Source organism: Lygodium microphyllum, chromosome 19 (assembly GCF_053477565.2).
Source record: "Lygodium microphyllum isolate KBCC chromosome 19, Lygodium_microphyllum_v1.1.10, whole genome shotgun sequence".
NCBI lineage: Eukaryota > Viridiplantae > Streptophyta > Polypodiopsida > Schizaeales > Lygodiaceae > Lygodium > Lygodium microphyllum.
In genome coordinates this window covers 108140683-108151004 of record NC_141153.1, presented here as the reverse complement: position 1 = coordinate 108151004, position 10322 = coordinate 108140683, and positions in this window count along the sequence as shown.

The following is a 10322-nucleotide window of genomic DNA, read 5'->3' as shown; positions in this document are numbered from 1 at the left end:
CTCTTCTAGGGAACAAGCAAAGATCTCTACATACTCTCGCAAGAGAGTAATGAGATTTGCCTCATCTTTCTCAGCCAAGTCATCGGCTATAAAGACAGGTTGTGGAGTCTTCCCCTCCCTAGATAAATTGAACTCCTTAACCTTGGCAGGTCCCTTGATGGGTTCGTTTGCTTGCCCCTGTCGTTTGGCTCCCATCAAGATCACCACCCTATCTCCCTTTTTGAACTTCATGAATCTTTTTGGTACGTCATGTGGTTTTCGTTGTTCGTCTATCCGCATTTCTTTGCTTAGTGCCTGTCGTTCCTCCTTTAATCGTCAGCATCATAGGTGGATGGGTAGGTCCCCCTTGGTGTGTCTAGTCTTGGAGGCCGAGGTGTTTTCGGGTCACAATTTGAGCTGACTTTCGACTTGGAATTGAACTCTCCATCTTCTCTATAAGAGGGTCTCTCTCTTGGTGGTCGTAGCTTAGAAGGTGAGTCCATTTGGAGTAGTGGTGCATCACTTGGTTAGGCTAGGCCTGCTCGCTCGTAGTCGATTGCACTTGTGTGCTCCAAAACCAAGTTCGATCGTAGTCCTTATGTCTGACTCCTTTCCCTATTCTGAGTGCATTGCTTACGCGGTCTAGAGTGTACTTGTATTTTCTCGAACATATGCCCCCTAGTGTTGTACTCTAGGGTATCAACTTCCTTTTCACTCTCATCACTGAAGGAACAATAGTCCTCATATTTGTCATCGGAGCTATCTTTGTCCGCTTACTCCTGATTCTTCTTATTCTGACTATTCCCTTCTTGTTGGTCAAGAAGTAAGGTCCAATTGTACTTCAAGTTCAAATCGTGCACCTTAGACCACCGCCATTCAAGCTCATCCGAGAGATCTTGGAGTGGCTTAAGGTTCGTCATTGGATTGTCAGACAACTTGTTGGTTAAGTATCCTAGGATCTCCTGGAGCTCGCATCTATTGCTTGGGACTCGGAACGCAACATGAGTGGGACTTCCACATAGACTCTTGGTCATCATGTAGACTGGTACTGAAGGTGTGTCCTTAAACTTATCAGTTGCCTTGACAGCTTGTTTGTACTCCTCAGTATATGAGAATGGTAGGCCGATAGTATCAAGAATGTTCATCCAATCTCATTTTTCCTCAAGGCATGGGATATACTTGGTAAGAGCTCCATAGGATCCCCCAATCTATCCATCACCCTTCAGCATGGTGGAGATGGCATCAAGGTTGTGTGACGTGGTCTTCCAAGTGTCCATCTCCACTCTCACAGCTTTTGTTCCATTGCCTAAGAAGATAAGACTGTTGCCCTAGTTTTCTATGACTCTCGTGTTGTGCATCTAGGGTTGGCTTAGTAGGATGTCGTAGTCCACTCCCTTCATGACTATGAAGTCAATAGAGAATTGGATCCTTGCGATCTTTACTAGCCAATTTTTTAACACTTCGAACGCATTCACCTTCATTCCATTTTCTAGTGTGATGTTAAACTTAGTAGTCTTGACTGGTGTGTTACCCCAAGCTTGGATTATCGCATGGCTTATCACACTCACTCCTGCCCTTGTGTCCATGATCCCCTTTCTGGTGACATCTCCCAATGCTAGGAATGCTAGGATTGCATGCATTTTCATGCCTTCCCAAAAGGCATTGACATGCAAGGACTTAAGCATGGAGTGCAACGTCAGGCTCCGTATTTGAGTTTCTGCATCATGCTCAGGCAAGTCTGTGGAAGTTGGCTCATTTGGTTCTTCAACTCACTACTTAAGCTCCCGCCATAGCATTGGGTGTTGCCTAAGAAGGTTGCCTAAGCTTAGAGTTACCGGGGTGGTCACTAGTGTATTGAGGAGGTTGCTAGTCACTCACCTAACTCTTAGGTTTGTGGTTCTTGGCCAATGGCCTTGATTATTTTGCTGGCCTAAAGCATTTCGACTTTGTCCAGGCGGCTCAGCTTGTGGTTCCATCGCCTCCCTTGATTTTGGTTGTGGGAGAGAGATGGGGATGCCTATGCTTGAGAGATCGTCGATCTCGTCCTTCAGTATGGGCTCAACGTCCTTTAGGTGCTCCTGGGCCTCCATCACCCACTCTTTCACCTTCTTGATGGCTTTGAGTTGGCGTTTTGGATTGGGGTACTCCTCGACCTTATCACTTTCCTTCTCAGCCGTCTATGGAGCCGACGTTTCTTCCTCAGCATCAATGACTTTCCTTCCAACCAGTAGTGTTGTGGCACATTCAATTTTGAGGGTGACCTTAGCATCTTGTCTTTTCTTCCTTCGTCTCAAACTCTTATTTCCAACTAAGGTTGTGTCAAGGTTGCTAGGCCCTAGTAATGATATGCTGGCACATGCTTCATCTGTGCGCAGGTCATGACGACCTGTAATGGAATAGGTGTTGCCTTCCCATCGAGTGTCTCCATACCAAACAACCCCAATGGAACCAATGGCCCATTTGCCAAACTAGAGGATGGCCTTCGTCTAGGGAAATCAACAAAGAGATGAGTGATTCCGCACTTAGTGCATCTTAAATTAGCCTTATCTCTATTCGCTTGCTCTCTCTTGGTGCAATGCGAAGAAATATGTCCTAGGTGACCGCAAGCCCATCACACAATTGGCTCTTGGGCTTGCCCTCCTAAGCCTTACCTCTACCTCTTCCCAATTCCATCACCGGTACCGGTTGATAGTCCATGAGGATAGCATTGCCTTCCTCATTGTTTGACACATATGGGTTGACATAAGGCTCGTCATTGCTAGGCTCATCCACATAGTGGACTAGAGTATCACTCAGTGGATGGGTCACATAGGGTCCAGGCGTTCTAGGGATACTTGTAGGATTGATTTTCATCCTAGGGATGGTTGGTTTAGCATCATTTGGTGCCGAAAGAGACAATGGGGCTCCCTTTCCAAAGAAATTTGGCAGTCTGTTTGAAGGGTGGAGTTGATCGTAAGGCTTTGGGTGTATGGGAGCCTCTGAGGTAATCGATAATGCATGGTTTCATGGCCAAACCTACCACAATTAGCATAAGATCATGACCTAGGGTTGTGACACTAAGTTGGCAAGTGGTTCTCACTACAATACATATATTCAACATGTGGGCGCGTTGGTCGTCTCATCATCTCCTATAGTTTGGATATGTCCATCCTAATCTCTACTAGCTCTTGTCCCGTCTCAGTTCTCTTCCCTTTGTCCTGAGTGCTTGGGTCTGCTCTCTCACTCGTCATTGAGGCTCTCTTGAAACTTCTGGCACTAGACTCTTCTTGATTTGAGCCTCTAGAGCCTCTTTCCTTGAGCTAGTCATCTACTCTAATAGCCTCTTCAAAGACCCCTTGCCAATGCATCTCGTTGCAAGCTCGAGTTGTTGGCCAAGGCTTTATAGAGCTCTTCGCCCCATATTTTGTTGATGAATATCGTGGATACCGCCCTTTTGGTTGGTCTCTCACCCATAGGAATTCTCTTGAAGAGGCTCCTCACGTGAGTCACATAATCTCAAGTATCCTCTCTCTCTTTCTGCTGCGTGCTTGATGTTCATAAGTTGCACCAATAGGTTATCGGAGTATCCCAGTTCAGAAAATATCTTAATAAAGAGGTTTTTCAAGCCATTGAAATCGGTACGCTCTGTAGTGACTATACTTGTGTACTAGGTTTTGACCCTTGTTTCCTAAGCACAGTCCAAAGGCTTGGGAGCGTTGAGTAGGATGAGTGAGGCTCTTGGCTTTGCAGACATGCTCAAACTGCTCCACAAAGTTGTATGGGTTGTTGATTGCTTGGTATTTATCCAGATGCTTTTCTACCATAGGGATCTTTGATTGGCTCCTAGAGCCTTGGTTGACTCCTAACCTTGTTAGTAGTGATGTTGCCAATGCTGCAACACTTTGTTCTATGGCCATGTTATCTAGCAGCCACTTCTTTAGGAGCTTGCTCAACATGAGATCTCCTTCTAGAGCTCTCTTACTCTCTGACCGATTCCTACTCGCTAATGTTAGGACTCTTTGGATCTCCCGCATTTCTAAGCTCTGGCCTAAGTTCCTAGTTTGTTGATCGTGGTTATATTCCGCTAGGCCTTGTAAAGCTCTGTGGGCCAGCTTTCTTTCCTCCTCTAGGTCTTCCATGATGTCCTCGATTGGTCTACCGCAGTGTTCTAGCCGGGTTTGAGTGTCGTATTTGTACATTAACGATTTGATAACCTCATGAAAGTCTCCTAGGTTAAGCTCCTCGTTGCTTCTACAGCCTGAGCTACCTTTTTCCATGTCTAGGACTTCCTGCTCAGCCAATTTTTTGATCAAGTTGATAAGGCTGAGCTGATCCACTTTTGTGGTATTGTTTGTCCTCGTTGCGTTCAGATTTTTGGCCATGTTCTCTGCTTGGTCCTACCTTTGGGGATTCGATATCCCTTCTACGTCTTTGGGTCTTCTCTTAATGGTGGGTTCCTTTTAGTTCTTAAGTCTAGGTGTGTTCCTTGTTACTTGCAATCAGTCCTCAACTTACCCTCACTCTATGCATGGGTGCACGTGTGTGCTCTTTTCTATGCACTATGCAAAATCAGGCTTTTAGCTTTCCTTAATTGAGCTTTGAGTGATAGAAATCAAAGTGAGTGAAAAAACAAAGTGTATGTAGCTTTGATGCTCTTGTCTAGGGGTTGGCTTGACAAGGTCGTGTGTGTAGTTCTTGCATTATCTCATTTGGCTCAGTTCGGGTTGACTTGGGGTCTTATAATCAACCCACAATACCAAACACATTTTCAGACCGTTCGATCACAATCTCTAGGTTTGTAACTACGTGTGAGGCATTGGGTGGGTTCTTCTAGTGCGGGTCACACTTCTCGTTAGCTGAGTCTCATAAAATTCTTAGGTTTTCCTTCTCAGGCAATGTCCAATTTACTAGTGTCCGATTTTGTGGATCGAACGATTGTCACAATCAGACAGCTGTGTGCGATCGGACAACTGGAGTTGGTCCGATTCTTGCGGTCCGATTTTTGTGCGAGATTTTTGTGCGTCTGATTTTGAGAGTCCAATCCCAGGAATCAAATATTCGATGAGATAGTGTCTGATTTTAGAGCACTCGATTCTAGGTGGTCCGATTGGGGTAGTCTGATTGGACAAGGTTGTTGGTCCGATCATCATGAATGGATGGGTCGAGCGTTCAATCGAATGGGTTCTGTGTCCATTGTGGGTTGTCTGATTTTCAAAATGGGACAAGGTGTCCAATGGAATCAGGTGGATTTGTTCGAGTGGTCTTACTCTGGGAATCAGGTGGATTTGTTCGAGTGGTCTTACTCTGGGAATCAGACATTGTGGGGGGCGTCCGATTCCATCGTTCGAAACGTGTGTCAATCACTTATTTGCCCAAAAATCTAAAGATAAATTCCACTAGTGGCTACCAAAACTTCTAGGAATCAAGGGGAGTGTAGGCCAAGGGCATTCCATACTTGAATCTCACGGGAAGTCCCGATATGCTTTGATCGATTTGATGTAGACCTGGACTTGCAAGCCCTCTCTCTCTCTCTCATAAAGCCAGAACTGTGAATGAGATTTTCCCTGGTCACCCAGGACCTTAAGCCCTCACTAGCTTGCACCTTAGCCTTTCAATCACTTCACCTTCGACTCTGAGACATCTAAGCACTCTTTTGTTTTCATTTTCCCCTGTTATTGCCCTATTCAGGACTATTTTACAATAGTGAACTTCAAGCTTCCCTCTTTGATTTCTCCTACCTATCCTACTCTAAATGCGGCAAAAATCAAAAGCAAGGTAGTGAATGGATTTCTCCTACTCAACCAATCATCAAAAACAAAAAAAATTAATTGTAGCATGGATTAAAACCCAAAACCTTCTATCTATCTCAAGCTCCAATTTAGGGGGCGAAACCCTTACTTTGATGCTCGATTTGAAGCGCGCAAGCGCTCAAGCTTGAATCCGTTGGTCCCAGCCAATGGAACCAAAACATAGAGGTGATCAACTGTTGAGACCCATGGACAACTTATTGTTCAAGCGTTTCAAGCGAGCACTAATGGCTACCTCTCACATAGCCGACATGTGTCCCTCTCTACACGTGTAGTGAGCTTACCTTGATGCTCGATTGAGTTGCTTCCTCTCTCAAGCACTTCGATAGCTCCACAATTTTTGATGCAAGCTCAAGCATCCTCAAGCCTCTTCCTCCGAGCTCCATTCTCCATAGCCACACGTAAGACAAGAGAAGAGAATAGAAGAGAAGATAAGAAGAAGAGAGGAGATGGTGGAGAGCTTCACCTCAAAGATCCCTCACTCTCACAAGCTCACTCTCTCACACTCCCTCCCTCATGCACTCACAAGCAAGCAAGGGAAGAGAAGGAGAGAAGAAGAAGATTCCACTTTGCCACACACCAAATAATGAGCTCTTATTCATCTTTTGAACTTTATATATAAAGCTCTAGATCCCATTTGGGTGGTCATCCCCTTTTTACATGGCCGGTAGGCCATTTTTTCCATCGTCCTTGTATCTTCCTAGCTTCCTTCCTACCATCCATCTATCTTTATAATTTGCACGGGGCACTCTTAAAATAAATCGTGGTGCGCTTTGCATTCTTTTACAAAAGCATTGACTTATGCTTTTTCTTGTGTGCCTTTCTCTTTGATTCAGGACTTTTCTGCACTTCTTGTGTTTCCATATTTCTGCTGGCACGCCTTCATCTCCCGTTTTACTCTTGCCTTGGCCTTATCTTCTACTTTAGATTTTTCTAAAATTCCACCTTGTTCTTTTGAGGGTTAACAATCTCATATACATTCCACAGAACACTTATAGAGGCATATAAAGAATAGAATAGAGCAAGAATAGAGCAGGAACAGAGCCAAAACAGAAGCTCAACAGGGGTTTTATAGAAGGTGAACAGAAGGCATTAGAACCACATAACTCATATTAAAACCATTCCAAACTATTAGAAACCATTCAATGAGCTTTCAATTATCCTCAACTTCCATCAATTATTAATCCATGCTTCATACAGAAGAAAAATAGAACAGAATAGAAGCTAACATAACCGATCAGAACCTCAACAAAACCTATCAGAACATCACAGATCCTCGTATATTTACTAAAAATCATCATGAGCTTCCAAAACATAATCAATATCATCCAAAAAACTCTCAAACACTTCCAAAACAACTAATCATAATTCAAAATCCTTCAAAAGTCAACCATTCAGGCCTGAAAATCAACAAAAATCAACCAAAAAATCTAGTCAATTCAGCATTCAACACACATTGGAAAAGTTCCCTTATCCTTGCCTAATAGCCAAACAAAGAGTCTATCAAATGTATTACATATGTCATCAATCACAAAGAATTTAGTGTTTGTTGGCCAAATGGTAGAGCAAGACTTGCAGGTTAGATTTAGTGCAAAATGTTATTTTGTAGAAGACTTTAATCATAACTGCATGTTGTCACAAAAGAAAGTAGAGTTGGTTGCATGTTCACCTTAGATGTTGAAATTCCTTCTATGAATGCTGCCATGTATGCTAAAGGCAACTAAGTGGTTGGATACATTAAAATATCACACAAATGTATTAGAGATGCAAATGTGTAAATATTGAATTTAATACAGTACAAAGGATTGATTATAGGGTTTCCTTCTTTTAGAATTGCATGATTTCATTAAGTGTGTGAAGCATGTCAGTTTTTGTAAGCATGGAAGACAACCTTTTTTGCATGATAGAGATGTGAGAAGAAACATACTTGATGTTATATATACAGATGTTTAGGGGCCTACATAGAATGTATCTCTTGATGGAAGCAAATACTTTGTCACATTTATTGATGATTATGCAAGGAAGCTGTGGGTATATTTCATGAAGGAAAATAGTGATGTATTTGAGAAATTTAAAACTTTCAATTCTACTGTTGAAAGAGAAATAGACTTGAAAGTTAAGTTCTTCATATCAAACGGAGGGGGAGAGTATCTCTCTAATGAGTTTAATGGCTTCTTGAGGTCTCATGGAATAAAGAGACAATTTACTTGCAAGTATATCCTGTAGTAAAATGGGATTGTAGAAAGAAAAAATAGGCATATTACAAAAGTTGCACAAGCATTAATGGCTAAAAAGAATATTCTAAAACATTTTTGGTTTGAATTTGTTCATATTGCTATCTATATTATAAATAGAACTGCCATAGTTGCAATTCATGGAATGATTCCCGAAGAATGTTTTACAGATAACAAGACAAATGTGCCACACTTGAAAGTGTTTGGTTGTATTACATATGTTCATGTGCTAGATGAGATACAAAAGAATCTTGATCCAAAGGTTTAGAAATATATTTTTATTCTATCCTCTTTAGATTAGAAATGATATCATTGTTATAACCTTGTCATAGGTGAGTTCAGAGTAAGCAGAGACGTTAATTTTATGAGATGAGCAATTGGTGTGCATCTAGTGATGATGTGTTGGATGATGATGATGATGATGATAGTTATGTATAGAAAGAGAGGAAAAAATCACATAGCCTTAGTGGGACAAAAACATCATCTAATACTATATCTAAAATTAGCCCTTGTTTTGGGGGAGACTAAGGAGTAGCCCCACATTTTTAGGTGGACCTACAAGTGTTGTAGGTAAAGACAAAGGGAATAAGAAAGTGTTGGATGTAATGATGCATCTACTAGTCATTTGGGATTTTATGGATATTCCAATTGTTTAGAGAGTTTGGATGATGAGCTTCCTTCAATTAGGACACTAGGTGTATAGAAAGTACATCACAATGTAAAGGCTCCATTAAGTGATCCAGTGGTACATAGATCTAGCAGGGTTAGATACCATATTAAAAGATTTAATTTTGAAGGTTATGGGATTCACCATAATTCTTATATGGTAAAGGTGGTTGAGGATGTTGAGCCCACTTGTTTTGAGGATACTATTGGTCACGCTCATTGGGATGCAACAATGGATGAGGAGATGGGTGCATTAGAAGCCAATAAGACTTAGGATTTGGTACCATTGCCTAAGGGAAAGAAAGATATTGGGTGTAAGTGGATTTACAAAATCAAGCATAATGAAAATGGTTATGTTAGCAAGTATAAGACTAGGCTGGTTTTCCAAAAGGCTATGGTCAAACATATGGCATAGATTATGAAGAGACATTCAGTCCAATTGCTAGAATGGCAACTACTATTAGATGCGTGATTGCTTTGGCAATAACCAAAGGTTAGAGTTGGGAAAAAATGGATGTCGAGAATGCCTTCTTGCATGGTGAATTGCAAAAAGAGGTGTTTATGGAGTAGCCTATAGGTTATGAGGATTTAGAGCATCCCACATATATGTGCAGGTTAAAGAAGGCCCTCTATGGGCTAAATCAAGTACCTAAAGCATGGTCTGACAAGATTAGAGAGTATCTTATCAACATTGGCTTTTATATTTCTGAAGCTGATTACTCACTTTATGTGAGAAAGGGAAATGTAGGTTTGGTCATCATAGTCATCTATGTGGATGATTGATTATTACAAGTGACAATGATAGTGGGATTGCTAAAGTTGAGGATTTTTTGAAGAAGAAATTTGAGATTAAGGATTTGAGTGAGCTAAGGTACTTTCTTGGTATTGAGGTGATTAGATGTGATGATGATATATGGTTGTCTCAAAGGCAATATGTCCTGGATATGTTATCCAAGTATGGTATGGCAGCATGTAAGCCGCTTTTAGTGCCATTAGAGGAAAATGTTTAGTGTTGATGTTGGGGACGAGTGCATAAGATCCAATACATGCAGGAAATAGATACTCTAGATTCCTTTAATTGATTGCTCAGATAGACTCATGTTTGTCATAGCATTAATTTTTTGGTGTTTTGGTTTGTTTAAAAGGAGCGAGCAAAGGTAGTAATGAATTAGACTTCTTTTCTCATAGAATATTTGTTTGGAATTCCATTGGAGCAAATGAGAGTACCCTTCTACGTCATTTTTCTATAGTGTTTTCCCAAAGTTCGCAAAGAGACTCAAAACCAACATATTTCTTAATATCTAAGAGATTATATACCCTAACCCTAAACTACATACTCTTTAGTGCTATGAAGTCACATGTTCTTCTTGTTGCTCGTTGTTTAGGATACCATAAGAGGCTAGATTTAGTATCAATGATGGGGGTAATCCATCTACTTGAAATATTGATGTGTGTTTGGGAGTTACAAAACAAAATTATTCTCCTAAGAAACACAGTAAGAAATTGAGACATGATATCTTTGGGGATGTAGAGAAAAAAATTGCTTTGGATAGAGCTATGGAGGTGGCATTTATGAAAGAAAAAGCAGTGTAGCATGAAGCTATGGTCTCTTTTTTGTGATGGATAAGCACTTGTATGAGATCCAACTCAAGTGCAA